The sequence below is a fragment of the Tamandua tetradactyla genome, chromosome 15, assembly GCF_023851605.1.
Source record: "Tamandua tetradactyla isolate mTamTet1 chromosome 15, mTamTet1.pri, whole genome shotgun sequence".
In the NCBI taxonomy this organism is placed as follows: Eukaryota; Metazoa; Chordata; class Mammalia; order Pilosa; family Myrmecophagidae; genus Tamandua; species Tamandua tetradactyla.
Window position 1 is genome coordinate 70,832,536 of NC_135341.1, and position 21,745 is coordinate 70,854,280.

The 21,745-nt window shown below is 34.6% G+C and overlaps 1 protein-coding gene across 1 annotated transcript in view; it reads left to right on the forward strand.

The window, feature by feature from the left end:
* TBC1D5 (TBC1 domain family member 5) overlaps positions 1 to 21,745 on the forward strand; it is a 741,161-nt gene that overhangs the window by 373,381 nt on the left and 346,035 nt on the right. The gene's annotated exons all lie outside the window — the stretch shown is intronic.

The window sequence follows — 21,745 nt, forward strand, 5'->3', positions numbered from 1 at the left end:
ATAGGATGTCTTTCCATTTATTTAGATTGTCATTAATTTCTCTAAGCAATGTTTTGTAGATTTTAGTATAAAAATCTTACATTTCTTTTATTCAGTAAAGTCCTGTCTTAAATTTTTTATCTTATTTTGAATTGAATTGTTTTCTTAAATTTTATTTTGAGATTGTTCATTGATTGTGTATAGAAATATAATTGATTTTTTTATATTGATCTTGTGTACTGGAACCTTGTTGAACATATTTACTTGTTTTAATAGTGTACATGTATATATTTCTAAGCAATTTTTTGCATACAGAGTCATGCCATTAAATAAAGGAAGTCATACTTCTTTCTGTTTGCTTTTTACGTCTTTTTCTTGCCTGAAATGTTGAATAGAAGTGGTGAGAGGGGCCATTATTTTCTTGTTTTGCATCTGTATTAGTTTCTTAAATCCTGCCAGAATGTGATATACCAGAAATGGAATGGCTTTTATAAAGGAAATTTAATAAGTTACAAGTTTACAATTCTAAGGAAGGGAAAGTGTCCAAATGAAGGTACAAATTAAAGGTTATCTTCACTCAAGGAAACCTTATGGGTCAGGAATACCTCTTTCAGCTGAAGTCACGTGACTGGTATCTGCTGGTCCTTTGCTCCTGGGCTTTGTTACTTTCAGCCTTTGCTCCTGTGGAGGTTCCTCATTTTGCTTTTCTGGGGCTGGCTTTCATCTCTTGGCTTCCCTTGGCTCTGTCCAGGTTCTGGCTTGCTTAACATCTCATGCTGATGTCTACTGGGCTCTAAGCATCTCCAAACATCTGTGTCTGTTCTTTGAAGCAACTGTTATCCAAATGTCTAATCTGCTCTCTCTGTCGGCTTTGAGGCATCTGCTCTTTGTGGCTCTCTCCAAAATGTGTCTTCTTTTAAAGGATTCCAGTAAACTAATCAAGACCCCCACCTGGAATGGGTGGAGTCGCATCTCCATCTAATCAAAGGTCACATCCACAATTGGGTGTGTCACATCTCCTTGGAGAAAATCTAATCAAAAGTTTCTACTTAACAATACTGGATCAAGATTAAAAGAGATGGCTGCCTCCATAAGATTCGATCAGGATTTTTAAAACATGGCTTTTCTAGGGTACATACTTTCAAATCAGCAGAACATCTTAGAAAGACAGTCAATCGGTATTTCACCAATAAATCTGATGTTAGGTATAGATTTTTCCTAGATGTCCTTCCCTTTATCAAGTTGGAGTGAGTTTCTTCTTGATCTTATATTTAGTATGGTTTACAGATTAACCAGCAGTTGGAACATTATAAAACCTATTAAAGAAATTGAGTGTTTTTCCAGTCTTAGATTTAGATGGGACTTTCTAAGTAAAAATACCAAGGAGAAAACCAAGAAAAAGACTGGTAGGTTTTTCTACATTAATCTTAACAACTTGTTTTTATGATCCATTAAAAAAAAAAAAGAGGCAAATGACAAATTGGGGTAGAATATTTGCTGTTTATGTAACATAAGTTTTTAATTTTGGTTTAAATGTAAAGTAATTTTCTTAAAGTTTAAGAAGATTTTACAAAACAATAAGAAAAAGGCTTTTCAAAAGAGAAAATGGAAAAATAAACTTCATTAGTTACTCAGAACAGGAGAAATACAAATCTACAATAAGCATTTTAAAAGTCTGGTTTTTTGATATTCAAATCCATACAAATTTAAATGAGATTCACACACACAGACATACATATATTTAAATTGGGGAACCAATTGTTCAAATGGTCTTTTCTGATTTGGAGTCCAATAAATTTGTAAAAGCTTTATGAAAGCCAGTTTAGAATATATATCAGTCATTGATATGTTGTTCTCCTTGTATGATTTGATTTTTTTCAGCATAAATTCATAATCACTGATATTGAGTTGTGCTTTCCCCTTCTCCCCAACTGTTTCAAACCTCTGTTATCTAAACTTTTCATCCCTTGAAGATAATATCATTGTCAAGTTCACAGACAAAATAGATTGGAGCTCCTTCTGCTTTCTGTAACTACCTTATACCATGGTACCATCCTCTTTTTTTCTGTCTTGAGAACAATGTCTTATTTATCTGGTTAGTTCCTCTACCTATGACCTGAATCCCATCTTCTCATATCTTCTTTGGATACTGTATTCCATTGGTTATCTTTCTTGTGTTTTATCTATAACTTCTCCTTTTTACTGGACTTTTCCTGTTTTGTTAATAATCTCTCTCCATATTAATTAGGTAATTAAAATATCAAATAGCCCTCTGTTGATTCTACTTTTCCTTTTACTTACTGCTGTCTTTTCTCTTTTTTTCATTGTCATTCTTCTTAAAAGTTGTCTACATGTCATTTTCTATTCTACTCTGCTACCTTCCTCCTCACCTTCATTTTACTTGAATGGCGTTTGATAAGCTTGCTAATGGTCTTCTTGTAATTAAAGCATTTTCCTAATTCATCTCGATTGTCAGTAGCATTCTACATCCGTAATTCTCTCCTTCTCAAAAGTTTCTCCACTTTTAGCTTGATTGTTACCATTTTCTCTTGGCATTTCCTGCTAACTTTACTTCTTTAAAATTGGGAGATCCTTTGGATTTTGTCCTTGTCCTTGTTCTTATCCTATGCTTTAATTACTGGTCTACCAAGAGCTTCCGAATGTCTCTAGTCCAGATTTCTTCTGGCTCTTAGATTCATCTATCTGACTATCCTCGATGACATTTCCCCTTAGATTTTCCAACTCAACTTGCCCAAAATTGAATTCATCATCTTCCCATCCAATTTTCTCCTTTTCTGTCATCCTTATCTCATTGAATGGCACAAATACTTATCCAGGTTTGTAAGCCAGATACCTAGCAGTTTTTCTTGATGCTGCCTGTTCATCATCCCTCATAATTAGATACCAAATGTAATAGATACATGTTCTATATATCTTTGAATCTTCTTCACTTTTTTCATTCTTTATATTGCCAACTTAAAGCTACCTAACCCTGAAATTTCCCTTTTTAACAACATTGAAATTTGTAATTCAGTGCTGTTAATTACATTCATAATTTCTGCTGTCCTCACTATTATCCATTAACAAAACTTTTCTACTAATGTAAGGTATAATAATAGAGTGGTGTGCTGGTTTAAAAGGATTATGTAACCTAGGAAAGCATATTTTAATCCTGATCCATCTTGTGGAGGCAGCTGTTTCTTTTTTTTTTTTTTTTTTGCATAGGGGGTCACCAGGAATTGAACCTGTGTCTCTGGCAGGGTAGGCGAGAGAGAATTCTGCCTGCTGAATCACCATGGCTGGCCCAGCAGCTGTTTCTTTTAATCCCTATTCAGTAGTATACATTGGAAGCTTGATTAAATTATCTCCGCAGAGATGTAGCTCGCCCAATTATGCATATTAATCTTTGATTAGAGAGAGATGTGACTCCACTCATTCCAAGTGGGTCTTGATTAGTTTACTGGAATCCTTTAAAAGAGGAAACATTTTGGAGAGAGCCACAAGAACCATGAGAGCCCATGCAACCAGAGAGTTTTGAAGATGAGGAAGAAAAACGCCCCCAGGAGAGCTTCATGAAACAAAAGCCTGGAGAGAAAGCTGTCAGATTTCGCCATGTTTGCCATGTGCCTTTCCAGTTGAGAGAAAAACCCTGAACGTCATCAGCCTTCTGGAACAAGGTATCTTTCCCTGGATTCCTTAGCTTGGACATTTCTATAGCCTTGCTTTAATTCGGACATTTTCATGGCTTTAGAACTGTAAACTTGCAACTTAATAAATTCCCCTTTTGAAAGCTGTTGTATTTCTGGTGTATTGCATTCTGGTAGCTAGCAAACTAGAACAAGTGGTATATGTGAACTCTGTATTTTCTGCATGAATTTTCTCTAAAACTACAACTCCTTTAATTAAAATATATATTATAAAAAATAAAAGCTATCCATAATCCTTTTTATAAATGGGGTTTGTCTCTTATCACAGCATTTGAAAAGAGCTAGATGAATCTTCAGCAGATGTGAAAATGTATTTCAGGTAGATTACTTAAAATAGAAAGTATTTCTCTTTGAGAGGAATGGGAGGGGAGATGGACCTAAAGGACATTTCTGATGCAAGTGAAATTGAATATTCTGATCGGTGAATATTACCATGTGCAACATAATGAAAAACGTGGTTGGTCTTTGTTGTGCATTCCTGGGGAAGCAACCACTGAATCTTTGGAATTCCGTGTCTTAGCAGTGTTCTCTGTTCGTAATGGTGGATCCTGAACCATACTTTATAGTTATTATGCTACTGAGATGACAGAAAAGGACCAACCACCCCTACAGTTTTAGGATTGGGGTTTTGAGACAAGTCATATCTATCTATCTACTGACCTCTGGGAGGGGTGGTGGGCTGTAGAGTGAATTCAATCCCATGGGCATTCATTATGTCAATAGTGCCTACATAATAAGACCCATGTAAACTCAGGATACTTGAGTCCCCACTTAGCTTCCATGACTGGGACAAATACATGACTGCTGTGTTGGGAGGATGCTGTATTCTGACTCCATGTGGAGAGGACACACAGCCTTGAGTTTCAGACCCTCCCAAACTTTGCCTTATGTGTCTCTTCTTTTGGCTTCTTGTTTGTATCCTTTTACGATAAGAAAACTATAAGTGTAAGTATAGCACATTCGTGAGTTCAGTAAATCGTTTTAACAAAGTAATTAATCTAAAGAGGTAGTGGGAACCTCCAAATTTATAGCCATTTGGTCTGGAGAGCAGATTGCCTGGGCTGCCAAACTTGTAACTGGTACCTGAAGGGCAATTTGGTAGAAGATTGTCCTTACCTAGGTGGATGAATCAGCATTTGCTGTATGCAGTTATTTAAAGTCTCAAGTTCCTTCCGTTTATTCTTTTGCCATTTCTTGGGGCTATGCTACTCAATCTAGTCTGTGGATGGGATTATTTGTAACTGGTCCTCCACTGTATAAGTATAGAAATTGAAGGTAAACGTATAGAACCTTTTATAATCACTGACCAGTAATTTATGCCTACTGAATGTAATAGAAAATGGGACTTGTATGTTGTATGTTTTTTTTGTTTGTTTCTTTTAACATGGGTGGGCACTGACAAAAGAACCTGGGTTTCCTGCATGGCAGGTGAGAACTCTGCCACAGAGCCACCGTGGCCCACCCTGTATGTTTTTTTTAATCTCACCTTTATAGCTATATTTTTATTGTCTTTTACAAATGTATTTGTCTATGGGAGATTGAACATCAAAATAAAAAAACTGATACTTTACCACAGGTCATTTGAAAAACACTTCCCTAGAGCTTTTTTTTTTGCATCTGCAAAGTCAGGGCTAGGTCACAGGCCACAGGTATCTTCTAGTCTGGAAGTTGGCAAACTTTTTCTATAAAAGGACAGGCAGCAAATTTTTAGGCTTTGCAGACCACATATAATCACCGCCCCATATTCTTCATTCGTCTTCTCCTTTAAAAAAAAAAAAGGAAAAACTACCCTTTAAAATGTAAGGAAAAAAAAAGCCAGGAACATTCTTAGTCCCCTGACTGCAAAAATTGGCCATTGGCCTGATTTAACTCATGGTCCATCCTCTGCTGAGTGCTGTTGTAGTCCATGGGAGAAGCAGAGAAAGCTAATATAGGGCAGCGATTTTCTTTTCGACAATTAAAACAATTGTCATATCACTTGCACTCTAGGTATAAAGGAGGCTGGGAAATGTTATCTGTGGGTGGGTTGCCATGCTCAACAAGAAGCGAAATACAGATTTGAGGCAGCAGTCAGAATTCTGCCGCACCTAAATCAAACTTCACAAAGTGCAGATACTCCCATTTCAGGCACTGACTTTGAACCAAATTTTTTCACATGGGCGTTTAAGGAAGATATTTACTTTTGATGGTTTATGATTATTTGGGGGTGTGCCCTAAAGATCAACTGTTGTTTATAATTCTGTGTAGTCATTGAAAGTTGCATTACAATAATTTAAAACTATATTATATTCAAATTATAGAATATATATATGTCATATTTAAAAATTGAAGGAATTCTACTAACCCTGGTAGAATTATGGGTGACTTTTTATTTTCCTTATATGAACCTTCATTTGAAAAATTTCTATAATAATCATGTATTAGTTTTGTAATTTTTATCAATTTGCATTATTTTTATAATGTGGCTTATACCCTTTGATTTGTATCTATATCTTATGAGAGGGAAGAGTATATGCACAAAGATAAATATCATAGTGTTATTTAGAACAATTAAAGATTTTGTGTAAAAGAAATAACCATGAATAGAGGCATGTTTAAATAAATTATGGGATAGTCATAGGCTGCTATATTATATGGGTATTAAAAATTACATTGTAAACATTTTTCTAAATGGCATTAGGAAAACACACTTATAATACACAAATAATAGAATGCAAAAGAGTTTATACAGTGTTATCTAAATTATATAGAAATAAATAGAAGGGAAAAGTATTTACTCCCATGTAATTTCCTTGTGAGCCAACCTGCCTGCCTTCCATTGAGTTTTTGTTTTAATTTTCTCATGTGTACAATTTCTTAATGGATATGTATTGCTTTTTGCAATTAGAAAAATAAAGAAGTTTATCTAAGAATTGAAATATAAGTGAATATGAGAATGGATCACATTAATTTTCACAGTTATAATCTCATTTTTAATTTATGTAATGTTTACATTAATATTTATGCCAAAATTGTATTTGAATGCAACCATGACAAGATAGATTAGATTAATGATTTATATAATTTGATTCTTATATGTTGTTAAAAAGACTTTGAATTTTGATTCCTGTAAAAGTATACTAGTAGTGTGTGTTGTTGCTCAGGTCCCTGAGGCTGTTGATTTGATTTTTTTTTAATCTTATTTTTCTCTGTTCTTCAGATTGGATAACTTCTATTGATTCAGCTTCTAATTCACTGCCTAGTTCCTTGGTCATCTCCATTTTCTTAATGAGCCGGTTCTTTGAATTATTAAAAAGTTTTAGATAGTATACATTTCAGTTTTAAAATTTCCATTTGGTTCTTTTTCATAGTTTCTGTCTTTTAAACATTTTTTTGTGAACTACTATCTTTCCATTCATTTCAAGAATGCATACCAGTACCTCATGGAGGAAAGTTATACTCGTTTTTTAGAAATCTTTGTCTGATGATTCCAACATTTGGGTCATCTCAGAATAAGTATCTGTTGATTGTCTTCTACTTTGTGAATTGTTCAGATTTTCCTGGTTTTGGGTTATTGAGTAATTTTCCATTGACTTCTGAAAATTTTGGATATAATATTGTGAGACTCTAAGTCCTGTTAAATCCTCTAGAGAATGTTTTGTTTGTTTCAGCAACAGTCAACCCACTTAGGTTAAGACAGTTTCTGTGAGTACTGGTTCCAGTGTCATTTCAGGTGGTTGTTTTTTTAATAGACTTAATTTTTTTTAGGGCAGTTTTATGTTTATAGAAAAATTGAGTAGAAAGTACAGAGAGTCCCATTTACCAACACTACCAGTACTCCCCCGCCCCACAATGTTCCCTAATATTAACATCTTGCATTAGTGTGTGTTACATTTGTTATAATTGGTGAACCAATATTGATACGTTGTTATAACTAAAATTCATAATTTACATTAGGATTCACTTTTGGAGTTGTGTAGTTCACTGTGTTTTAAGAAATGCATAATGTCAATATTATACAATATCATACAGAATAGTTTCATAGTTGTTTCACTGCCCTAAAAATCCCGTTTTCCACCTATTCATCCTCCCTCCCTCACCTATGACCCTGGCCACCACAGATCTTTTTACTGCTCTCTTATTTTGCCTTTTCCAGAATGTGGCATAGGTGGAATCATACCATATGTAACCTTTCAGACTGACTTCTTTCACTTAGCAATATGCATTTAAGGTTCTTCCATGTCTTTCTGTGGCTTGGTATAGTCATTACTTTTTATTACAGAGTATATTCCATTGTATGGATGCACCACAGTTTGTTTATCCATTCACCTGTTGAAGAACATCTTGGTTGCTTCTAGGTTTTTGCAGTTATGAATAAAGCTACTATAAACATTCAAGTACAGGCTTTTATGGATGTATGTTTTCAGCTTCTCTGTGTAAAATACGTAGGAAGATGATTGCTGGATCATATGGTAAACCTGTGATTAACTTTGTAGAAAAATGCCAAACCATCTTCTAAAGTGGCCGTAGCATTTTACATTCCTTCCAGCAATGAATGAGAGTCCCTGATGTTTTACCATACTGCTACCCGCTGTGCCACTGTGGTACTGTACTTCTACAACTGGCACTGGCCTTGGACTTTTCACTCCCATCCTTGCTGTTTATTTCCCAGATTCAGCCTGCCCTGAGGTCAAAGCTGGGAGACATGGGAGGAAAAAATAAAGAAAACTCACCACCATTGCAGATTTGCTTTCCTTTGCTTGTATGCCTGCTGTTATTTACTTCTCAGAGTCCTTAAGTCCTCAGGGTTTTTTTATTTTGACCAGAGTCTGTAGATGTAATCAGTGGGAATGAGGGACTACAATGGACTTGTTTTATCTTTTAACTAGAAATCCTTCTAGTTACTTGTAATGTGCTATTTTATGATTTTTTTCCTTTTATTTTTTTTGTAGTTCAGAAATTTGTCTTATTCAGAAAAACAAGTAAATTTCTACTTTATAGAGAGAGTAGTTTATATACATAATCAAAATTATAAATATGCAAAATATGATCGTTCTTTGTTGTATTTGGAAAAAAATATTAGGAGCATAATTATTTACTTTTCCTATTATAGCAGTAATTTAAAATCATATTCTCATTTAGGATATTATAGATTTATGTATGTTGTTTTGTCCGCCGGTTTCATCAGGTGGTCCTGTCAGCCATATCCTAACTGATCTCTGTGCTTCCCATCTAGCTCCCCTTAGATCTTTCGTCCTGTAGCAGCCAGAATGACCTTTTTCAAACATGATTCATATCATCTTAAAAACTTTCTCATGGCTTCTAATTGTACTTTTAAAAATTCACACTTCCTCCATTTGGTGGTTTGGAGCTATATGTACCCTAGAAAAACATGTTCTTTAACTTAATCCATTTCTGTGGGTGTGACTCCATTGTAAGTAGGACTTTTTGATGAGTTTACTTCAATTAAGTGTGGCTGAGAATTGGTCTTAATCCTATTACTGGAGTCCTTTATAAGCAGAATAAAATTCAGACACACTCTGAGAGAAAGCCACAGAGGGAGCAGCCAGAAGCCAAAATCAACAGAACCCTGAAGAGAAGGGGGAGGCCAGGAAGGGCTGCCATGTGCATTGCTATATGACAAGGATTGCTGGCAGCCAGCCCCAGAATGTCAGTTTTTAGGAAGAAAGTATCACTTGATATCACCTAGATACAGACTTTTTCCTAGCCTGAAAACCATGAGCTAATAAATTTCCATTGTTTAAGCCGACCCATTGCATCCAAGGAAACTAAAGCACTCACGATAAAGCCCAAAGTCCTATGATCCCTCCTTATTCTGCATCATATTCCACCCCTAGTCCTTCAGCCACCTTGACCTTTATTATTTTCCTTTAAAAAGAAAACTATTCAATTTTCTAAAAGCCAGTTCTGGGGCTTTTGCATGTTGTGACCTTTACTCTAGATATTCAAATGGCTATTTTTTTTTTCTTTTCACTGTAATTTTTATCAGATATTACCTCTCTCTTCTGAGAAGCACCTAACCCCCAACCCATCACCCAATGTCACATTTTTCTGCTATAGTTTTTTTTACAGCTCTTATAACTATCAGAACTTATTTTTTATGAATTTACTTTCTTTTAATTTCTCTCCTTCCCTCCAACTTCATTCTGTTTTGTTCACTATTATGTTTCCAGCTCCTAGAACAGTGTGTGCTATATAGCAGTTTCTCAATAAATATTCATTAATGAGTGACTGATCCAATTAGATTAAATTATCAACAGACTTAAAAAATGGTAATTTGGCATATTAACATCATATAATAATAATTATATAATAAGACAAGGTGGCTGAAGGACTACGGGTAGAATATGAGAACATCATCATTATTGATGAATATCCTCACTTCTCGATCTAGTCTTTCTGCATCCATTCTCCTTTCTACCCCCAACCTCAAATTGCTTTTCTTTCCTGAAGTACAAGTGATCTTTTAAAAACTACAGATGTCACCTTGTTCTACTGCTTAAAATGCTTCTTTCAGTGACTTCCCATTGCTCTTTACATGACCTTCACAGAATCTTTACACATATGAACTTTAGTGGATGCTATGTATGTTCTCCTCTCCCTCTTCTCCCCTTTTCTTATTTGTGAGTATAGGGAAACCCATTAACTTATATTTATCCTGAAAAATCTTGGCTCTCTTCCTAAACAGGAGAGCTTTCCCTAAGCCCTTGACATGGCCGGTGACCATCCCCCTCTCATAAGTTACGATAACAGATACTTTGTAACTTTCCTGTGTAACATTTTTCAGAGTTGTCATTGTACATTGCCTTGACAACCGCTCACCTCTGTTGAACGTTCAGGAATCTCCTGTCAGGGATGTATTGTTAGCTTTTATTTATACCACTGTATCATTAGTACTAAAATATACACATAGGAGATACTCAGCACTTGAATATTGAAAGAGATTTTTTTTTTTTTAACAGAAAAAGTTATCACATGATCTAGGCACATGACTAGAAGTTCTAATTAGTAAATACATATATTATTTGGAGTCTACTTACACGTTGTATAACTAATAATTTGTTAGTGTGGATAAAATAATTATTTGGACTGATAGTCTTATACCTTATAAGAACATTTGAATTTTGTACATTGCACATATCCTAGCAGATTTACATGAGTAGTCATTATTTTTCATATATTTGTAGTTATTATCAAGATTTCAAAAATCAGCTGCCCAAATAACTCATTGTGCATTATCATAAAAAGGATAAATACAAATCAACTTATGTACTTAGATTTTTTTCTTCTTTGGAAATAAAATTTTAATAACATTTTTAAAATTCATACTGATAATTCATAATGAAAATAATTTACAAAATGAGATTTTTCTGTGGATCAATTAAAATATCTTATTTGATGGAATTGGTAAACATTTGATAATTTCTGCATTGATCTTGGGGATTTTAGAGGACTACATTTTTGTCTGTGTTCTAGTTGTTAAAAAAGAAATTCATTAAGTTGTAAGTTTACAGTTCTAAGGCTGTGAAAATGTCCAGATTAAGGTAGCCACAAAAGGTTACCTTCACTCTAGAAAGGATGATGCTGTCTAGAACACCTCTGTCAGCTGGGAAGTCACATGTTTAGCTTCTGGACACCTCTCTCAGCTGTGAAGGCACATGCAATGTCTGCTAACTTTCTCTCCTTATTTCATAAGGCTTCCCCAGTGGTGTTTTCATTCTCCATCTCCAAAGATCTCTGGCTATGTAGATACTAAAACTTTTTCTGAAATGATCCCCTCTTAAAGGACTCCAGTAAACAACTCTACCTTGAATGAGTGGAGACATTTCTCCATGGAAACCACCTAATTAAAAGGTACCACCCACAGTTGGGTAGGTCACATCTCCATGGAAACAATCAAAAAGATCCCACCCAACAGTATTGTTTTAGGATTAAAGAACATGGCTTTTTTGGGGTACACAACAGTTGCACACCACAGTATGATTTAGGTTAATAAATTTTTTGTAAGACTGAAGATATGTTAAGAATATTTACCCTTGACTCTTGATCTGAGCTTTACGACTCTGTAGTTAAAATGTCCACTGTGCTTTTTAAGGTAGAATTTTCTTATAAGACAACATTCAGTAATCTATCATTTTAAAGTTATAAATAAGATTATTTATTTACCCTTGTTCATGTATGGTTGTTTATATCCTGTATATAGTTCGCACTGGATTTTTTTTAATCACCTAAAATCCAGATATCGAATATCAACAGTTTAATGTGTCTTTACATTTTTTTTTTTTTTTAACATGGGCAGGCATCGGAAATCGAACCCGGATCCTCGGGCATGGCAGATAAGCACTCTTACCTGCTGAGCCACCGTGGCCCGCCCTGTCTTTACATTTTATGATGTCGTGTTCACTAGATGCTAAGCCAACTTTAAGAGATCCAGCACTAATTATAATCAACACTGAAAACTGGGAGTGTGCAAAACGAATCTGTAGAAAAATGTTTCCTCTTTTTATACAAGTATAGAAAAATAGCAATTGGTGATATAAATGTTTTATTTGTGTTATTTGAAAGATTTATACAAAATGAAATCACTTCGGTATGAGGTATGCTCTATTTTTTAGCAAATAATTTATATATTACCTTTGCTTTATTTAGGCACTGAAAAAATAATTTAATTTCTTTTTTTTTTTTTTTTTTCAAGTTTTCAATATACTGGTTTTGGTTAGGGTTTGGCAAACCATGGTAGTTTTGTTCAGCTGAAGCTTCCGTAAGAGTAAACTCCAGAATAGCCTCTTGACTGTCTTTGAACTGTTGTAGCTACTGACACCTTATTTTTATTACATTTCTTTTCTCCCTTTTGGTCAGGAAGGTGTCATCCATCTTATGGTGCCAGGGCCAGGCACATCCCTGTGAATAATGTCCTACGTAGCCAGCGTGACTTTCACTCATGGATGTCATGTCCCACATAGGGGGGAGGGCAATGATTTATTTGCAGAGTTAGCTTAGAGAGAGAAGGTAACATTTGAGCAAAAAAGAGGTTTTCTGGAAGTATCTCTTAGGCATAACTGTTGATAGGTTTTGCTTCTCTGTTACAGAATTAAGCTGCACAGAGAAAGCCTCAAGATCGAGGGCTTGGCCTATTGGTTTGGAACTCCATAATGTTTGAGATGGTATCAGAGGTTTCCCCTGAGGTAAAGCTTAATTGTTCAGTATTTTTTCTCCTGTTCCTCAAGGGACTTTGCCAATACTTTTTAATATCTGCCCAAAATATCCTGAGATATATCTGGCTATTCCATTAAGCTATATAGAATTACAAGCCCTCATCCCCATTCTGGGCTTCACGTGTTCTGGTTATGGAAATGAGCTATCCAGACAGGTTGAGTGAGATTATATGCTATAGAAAATTTAGGTTTTGGAAAAAGTAAGCCTCTCTTCCTTCGGTCTCAAACAGTAGGTGAAGTTCTAAAATGCAGACAATGTCATCCTTATCCCTGTATTCTGATTTACCTTAGTCCTGACCTCGTCGTCTTCATTCTTATCCCTAATTGAAATCTGATCTCTTTTTTGGTTTCTTTAACAGTTTTGTATGTAGCAGTGCTGACTTTCAGAGCTGCAGAACTCCCATCTCTGAGTGTTAGGTGTCTCACAGGTACCCAAAGTTCCAGGGAGATACCATATATACATATATAAAGCACAGCATGTCACAGCTTGTTTAGAACATATTTTTCCATCCTTTCATTTTCAGTTTATTTGTATCCTTGGTTCTAAGATAAGTCTCTTGTATGCAGCATATAGATGGCTCATATTTTAATCCGTTCTGCTAATCTGTATCTTTTAATTGGTGAGTTTAGTCCATTAACAGTCAAAGTTATTACTGTAAATGCATTTCCTCATTCTATCATCTTATCCTTTGGTTTCTATTTGTCAGAATAGAAAATACTCAATTTCATATTTCTTATAGGGCCAGTCTCTTGTTCACAAATTATTTCAGCCTTTGTTTATCTGTGAAAATATTAATCTCTCCCTCACTTTTGAAGGATAACTTGGCTGGATAAAGAATTCTTGACTGAAAAAAAAAAAAGAATTATTGGCTGAAAGTCTTTCTCTTTCAGCATCTTAAATATATCATACCACTGCCTTCTAGCCTCCATGGTGCCTGTATATTAATCAGAATTCAGGCTTATGTGGTTTCCTCTGTATTTGGTGAGTTGCTTTTCTCGTAGGTTTTCGGGACTTTATGCTTCTGTTCAACATTTGACAGACGGATTAGTATGTGCCTTGGAGTAGGCCTTTTTGGATTTATTCTATTTGGGTTTGTTGGGCTCCTTTGATTTGCATATGTGTATCTTTTATAAAGGTTGGGAAGTTTTCCCCCATTATCCCCTCACCCAGTTTTTCTAGCCCTTTCCTTTTCTCCTTCTGGAACACTGATGATTCTTATAATTGTGTACGTCATGTTGTCCATCATTTCCCTGTGATCCAGTTCCAATGTTTTCACCTTTTTTGCCATTTGTTCTTTTGTGCATTCAGAGTTAATTGTCCTGTCCATAGTTTGCTTATTCTTTCTTTTGCCCCTTCAAATCTGCTGTTGTTTGAGTCTCTAGTATATTTTTAACTTGGTCTATAGAATCTTTCATCTCTGTGATGTCTGTTATTTGTCTAATTATTCTTTCAGATTCTTCATTATGCTCTTCTAGTGTCTTCTTGATATCCTTTATGTCATTAGCCAACCCATTGAATTTATTTAGAAGATTTGTTTGAACATCTTTGAGTAGTTGTTACTAAGTCTATATCTCCTCTGGAATTTTAATTTGGTCATCTGGCTATGCCTCATCTGCCTGCATCTTCATAGGCTTTGTGATTTTCTGTTGTTTTTAAGGCATTTGATTATCTTGATAGGGTTTTTTGCAAGTTGATTCTCCTCAGTCATGTAAAGTTTTCCGTTTGTTTCTGTTTGCATTGAAGGTCTCCCTTTGCACTTGGTTCATTGGTAATTCCCTGCCAACCCATGATCTGGACCTCATGCAAGGGATGCAGTTCAACTTGAGGATCTTTTTGAAGCTAGCTAGTTTGTCAGACTGTACTTTCTGTTTCTTCCCAGCAGATGGCAATCTTGGGCCTGCTTTTCCCCTGAGGCCTGCCTCTTCAGTTATGGCAGCAGGTGAGCTGGATGGAGAGCCGGTGCAATTCCAGCCAAGTGTACTGGTCCCAGTGGGTGCTGAAAGCCACCAATTCCTTGGCTGGGGGTAGGCAGCATGCACCCCAGCAGAGATTCCACTTATGTTCCTAATTGATCTAGTGGCCTCCTGGCTCCCTCTTGAAATGACCTTGAGCTTTGGGACTGGGTATGTCAGCTGCTCCTGTACACAGTCAACCTAGAAATGCCTACCAGCTAGGCAGGATGCAGAATGCAGGGTGAGACATGGGAGCACAGGGTGTGGTGCAGGAAGTGGGTGGTGTGGGGCATGACGTAGAGGCATGGAGTGGGGTACAGCAAGGGGCTGTGATGGTAGGGAATGGCAGGGAGTGGTATGGCATGACTTGCTGCCTTATCTCCACCTCCCTATCTAAAGTCTCTTGGGCTTCTGTTTAGGAAGTGAAATGGTAGGCTCTGTGTACTAGTTTATGGTCTCTGTGAGCAGGGAAAGCACGTTTACTGGTTTCTGGGGTCCCCAAGGTAGCTCCAGGGTATGGAACTGAGGGGTCCGATATCCCAAGCTAGCTGCAGGGGCAAGCACTTTGCTATTTGTAGCCTCTTATCCCCAGTATAGTTCTGATGGAGCCTATTCTCTGCTTCCATATTCCTCAGTTTTTTCATCTAGGATCTCCCTTTAGAGTGTAGAAAACCCCTTCAGGTCACTTGCACCCTGGAATTGATATCCCAATCTTTTTTGTCACTTTTTTGCTTGTGCCTTGGAACAAGTGAGCCTATGCTGTCAGATAATTTAATTTTAGGCTTAGAATTCTGTAAATGTTTATTAGATTCTCTGTGAAAAGTTTATTGGTGCTTTTTTGGGGGTGCAGTGGAGGGTGGCGGGTGGATGTTGTTTCCTTTCAATTTTTTACAGACTAGTTGCATTACTAAAAATGTCAGTCAGCCAAAGTTTAAATTGAATTATTAGTTGTTATTTCTTACGATAAAAAATGTAGTGTGAAAGGCAAATTTTATAATAATCCTTGGGCTTAATGCAGTTACTCCTAAGTTAAAGACACTTTTTCAAACATTCTTTTTCAACACTTTTACTTCTGAACAAATTCTTCTCAAATTCTACTTTAGTGTCTATTTAGTCTAAAATATGTTTTGTAATTGTCTCAATTATAGTGTTGGCATTGTGCAATTCTTTTTTGTAAGGAGGTGCTTTTGAGGACAAGGTGGTCCACAGGAAAACCTCATAAGTCAATAGCAGTACTCTGCTTGGCTGCTCCAGAGTGTACACACAGGCACATACCTGTCCTCAGGTGATTTGGATGACCAGTAGGTCCACAAGCTTAATCTGATCTGGTCATACGCCCTCTTGTAGTAAATGTGGATGATAGGACCTAGAGAGAGTGCGTTTGCCTTGGTCACAGTTCCTTGATTCCTGGTCTACTTTGTTGTTTTTCTAATATATCAAACAACTTTAAATCCATGGAACACCTAGAAAAATATGCCCAGAAATAACACTCATAATGGGTAGAAATACTTGCAGTTTGTATGTTATTACATGTTAACTCAAATTGGGTAAGTTATACTTGTGATTATCTCTGAAATTAGGCCTTGTTTCCATTCAGCTGCAGAATCATTAATGAATTCTTCTTATAGTTTGTTTTATTTTGTTATTCTGGTGCATGTGTATTACTGTATACAGAGCTCTGTGTATTAGTTTTAGTTTATTAATTTCAGGACAAGTATGGTTTTAGTTCTTTACCTTTCTACATTTCATCAATCCGAAGAAAGCTTAACATAGTGAGCTCATGAGTCAGATGTCTTTATATTTCCAGGGTGTAATTTCATTTAAATTTATTATATTCTATATTCTCTTTCTTTATATCATTTAATGTTTGTTATGCTCATTGACAGTAAGAATATTACAAGGACAGCACAAGTTCTAATTTTATATCATCCTTGTATAATTCGTAAGATGAACTTACTGTTAAGTTAGAAAGTTTGTCATAAATAATACTTTTAAATTACTTGGAAGAGAAGTGTCGCAGATATCTACTGAGTTATGAGTAAGTATATTCTCTTATTTAAAAACAATGAACTTTTATTTTCCCACTGGTTTCTATATTATAAATACATTGATTTACATGTTCATGTTAATGATAGCTGTGTTAGGGTTCTCTACAGAAACAGAACCAACAGGAGAGATCTGTAAATATAAGATTTGTAAAAGAATCTCATGCAAGTGTAGGGACATAAGAGTCCAAAATCTGTAGGGCAGACTGCAAGTTGGCAGATCAAATGAAAGTCGTCAATGAACACCCCAGGAGAGGCTGGCTGGCTGAAGCAGAAAGAGAAATTCTCTCTTCTGAATTCTCCTTAAAAGTCTTCAGGTGATAAGATTAAGTGGGACTCATTGCAGGAAGCACTTCCTTTAGCCTACTGTAGATGTAATCACCATTGCATGCAACCAAAATGTTCATGATTTAAATCCATGAAATGTCCTCACAGCCACAGATAGGCCAGTACTTGCTTGACCAGACAAAGGGTCAACATCACCTGGTCAAGTTGACACATGGACCTGACCATCACAACAGCTTACCTTTATTGAGGACTTATATTGTGCCATATGCTGCAGCAAGAGCTTTTTGTGTATTTCTTTCATTTAATCTTCATAACCACACTTTGTGATAGAAGTTATTTTCTTCATTTTATAGATGAGGAAACTGAGACACTGAGCAGTTAAGTAACAGAGCCAGTAAAAAGGTGAAGCATGTCCTTAGGTATGTCTTGCCTAAGCCTGAGCTCTTAATCCTGATGATATAATGATTCTACTTTATGGTTTCATTAAACTAAATGTGGCAGCTTGATTTTACCAATTCAGTAAGTGTTTCCTCTTGGGCATAATACTAAAGTATAACCAAAGAACATCGACAGCTTTATTTTTCTCCTTAAAAGTTAAAACCACTTTGTGTTTATATAAATGCACCATTTATGTGTTATCTGACTCTCTACCAATCTTTTATCCATCCGTCCGTTCATCCATTAGCGGACACACATTTATTTCCATTGTTTATGTGTTGCAACCTTAAACCCTCACCAGGATGAAAATAGATGTACAATGCTTTGTCCTTTGTCAAAAGAATTCTATTAATGATTTAATAGGAATAACAAAAATATATATTTAAATTAAAACTGTCTACTTGAAAATGTTACTTATTCAAAATAGTTTCTACGTACTTCTGTTTTACTTCTGAGTTTTCAATATCTAAGCTAATAATTTGAAAGTTTTATTTAGAAAACGTAATGTGGCTACTAAGTTGTTAGAATGTGCATAAATTAGTAATAGTAGAGAAAATTAAAATGTATTAAATACAAATACAAATTTCCTTTATTGACTTGAACCTGGTTCTTAGACCTAATGTTCTGGGTTTTTAGCATGAGTAATCAACTTAGGAAAGCTGACATTTACTCTGATTCCTCATGTGTAGTTTCTTCAGTGGCAACTGTGTTCATTGTTAAAGCTGAGTTGTCATGTTTGCCTTTAGTACACATGAATGCATTTTATTGATAGGTTTTTAAGATCATTTCCTTTATACGGGATTTTAAGCTTAAGTAAAATTTTACAGTAATTTTTGTTAATTCATTTAAAAAGACACAAAGGCTTCAAGGTCTTTACACTTTGTTTTGCAACATTATCCTATCCCATATAAAATATAGCTACCTTAGGGCAGACCACAGTGGCTCAGCAGGTAAGAGTGCTTACCTGCCATGCCTGAGGACCCGGGTTTGATTCCCGGTGCCTGCCCATGTAAAAAAATATATATATATATAGCTACCTTATAGCCTTGCTTTAAACTTAGTCTGAACCAAGTTTTTTTTCACCTTCTTACTATTGAATATTTATTACACACACTTGATGAGCATTGTCTAACAATTCAAAGATAAAACCTTTTTTTTGTTATATTGTCAGAATCCATACTTAGTGTCATGTGATACTCTAAAAGTTGCTGTCTTGTATGTAAACTGAAAGCACATTCGAATAGGTGTGTTTATTTATAGTGATATCATGGCTGTTTTTAACTTAACCTAGTTTAAAATCTCTGGTTCTTCATTCATAAAGCAGATGTTTGTACATGAAAAGCATTATGGAAAACTATTGTAAAACTGCATTTAGAATGATTTCGGCAGTATCAAGATCAAAACAATAAATGCCATTAGCTAAACATGATGGCAGTAAAAGCTAGAAGGGAATCCAGAACCCCATTTGTCCAATTTTGAAATCTTTCAGCAATTATACATATTGTACATATTATTGGCTTAATAAGTTAGGTACATGAATGTTAGAAATTTTTACTGGAAAACACTGTTCTTTGTGTCTTCACTTAAAACAGTATGAACTACAGCATACTTCCTTCATATCAGCCAACTTATTTCAATTGTGAATGTTATGAACTCAAATTACAAAGTCATTTATCAGCTAATGAGAAACAAATGTATTATGTAAATTTCAAAATGTAATGGCCACATGTAATTGATGACCTGTTCCTGCAAATGTACAATATGTTGTACAATATGTTATATATATGCATATTGTTATAAAACTAATATGTATGTTATATATAGTTTATATATGTGTTTAAAATTTGCTGGATACTTACATATTAGATTATTTTGCTGATTCATTAACATTAAACATTGAAATACCTTTAAAATCTCAGTTGTGTTTTTAAAATTTACTCTGTGAGTTAGAATAGTTTTCAAATAAATGAAAGGAAATCTGTTATCTTCTAACACTTTTAGATGTTTGTGCTGTTTGATCATTCAAAGGTCTTTGTGTAAGATTACTTTAGTGATAAATATTTTTATCTCTGTGGAGGGTTGAAGTCTGGAAAGAGCTTGTACATCCTTGTTATGGCTATCTGACAACTTACTTCAGGAATCAGGACAGAATCTAAAAAGTATCATATTAAACTCTCTTGCACCCTCTGTTGTTGTTTTTGGGTAACATGTTCACTTGATTATATTGTGATTAGGCCTATTAAAGTTCACGAGAAAATTAATAGGTTATTAACTTACCGTCCAAATAGATTGAATAGTAAAGTAACATTCGTTGTAATTTTAATCTTTTTTTTTAGTGTTGTGAATATTTTTCCATTGTATGAAAGCTTAAATAAAGATGAACCTGTTTCCTTTTGTTTTTTTCTGTTACCAGTTTTAAACCCTTTCAAATGCTTCTTCATGCAAATAAAAATCTTTACAGAATGCAGCAAACTGTGTATACAGTTTTCCAGAATTATAGATTGTCTGTTCCTTTGTAAACCTTTCTGTTGTCAGACTCTGTTTCCTTCGAAAATAAGGAACTGGAATCACCCATACCAAGATTAAGAATTTATAACTGTAAGGAACAGATGTTTTCATAAACATTTGCTATAATTAATTTCAACTAGGGAATTGAAGGAACAAAGCAGTTTTTCCTGCTTCAAAACTTTATTACCTTTTCCCCATAAAGCAAACTCTGAAATCTTTTCTCTGATATTGTTGGTGAAACAATTGTATTTCCTTATTTGGTATGTTTTTGAAAAAAGAAAACTGCTGTTTTTTTGCTTATTACCTTCCTTTGCACTATGAAGATTACATAAATATGATATATTCATGTGCAAACGGTTATAAACTGAAAAAAAAACTTTGTAGTACTTTATGATTACATTAGTAGATTACAATAGTGGGTTGTTTAAAAAACCAAAAGTCCTTAATTATTTTAAAGTTTTTATATGTGAACTGAGAAATAGCATTAAGAAAGAAATATTTTATTGATGGGATTTTATGTATTTAAATAATTATAATCTTTAGCTTTAAAGATAAATAAGGCTCATGTTTTTAAAATGTATGATATAGTGTTTTTTATGTAGATTAAAGAATGTTTCACAGGAAATATCCTCAAGGTGTTAAATTATATGTGTTGTAGGAAATTTTGATTTAGCAAGGCATAGACTGAACTTCCTTAAATCTTTTAAATTTATTTATTATATTACCATTAATAGTTTTTTTTAAGAGAATGAAGTGTTTTGTATGAGTAATCTTACTTTTCAGTGTTTTCAAAGAATTTAACCATATATACTCAACTAAATTGATTTTAATCATTTAGTATATTTGTTTATATGTTATAAAACTTTCTCATTATTTTCTAGTGCTGTAATTGGTTGTATGCATTTTAAGATTTTATTTTAAAAAGTGTAATTTGAAAAGAACAAGAGTTAAAAGTTTTGTAAGTTGGTATATTTCTCATCCTCCTTAGCACTTTGACACAGCTGCAAAGATGTGTGTGTTTGTGTGTGTGTGTGTGTGTGTGTGTGTGCAGGCATCAGGAATCAAACCCAGTCTCTGGCATAGCAGGCGAGAACTCTGTCTGCTGAGCCTCTGTGGCCTGCCCTGCAAAGGTTTTGAAGATAACCAACATTCTTGACTAATCTGTCACCTATAATATGTGCAAAGAAAAATAGGTAGCTGTCATTAAAATTACATTTCAGCTTTCAATAACCATTTAATGAGTAGCATAATTATATAAGTATGGTACCTTAAGTACTATACTGAATAATTAAAAATAATCTCATCTTTAAAGTGAAAGCTCTATAATTACTATTTGACTTAACAGAGACCACTGTGATAATCTCCAGTGGCATCTTAAATTGTTCAAAGTGGATTAAGAGTATAAATTAAAATTGAATAAATCATTAAATTATTAAGCTTTAAATATCATAAAAATGAATATAACATGATGTTTGAAAGTTACATTACAGGAATTAGTAGTATAAAGTATAATCAGATTCTAGTCTTTTAATTTGCCTCCAAGAATAAATGATGTATTTCTATTTAATAGCAATAAATTATGATTTCATAAAAACTAAGCTTTAAAGTACAT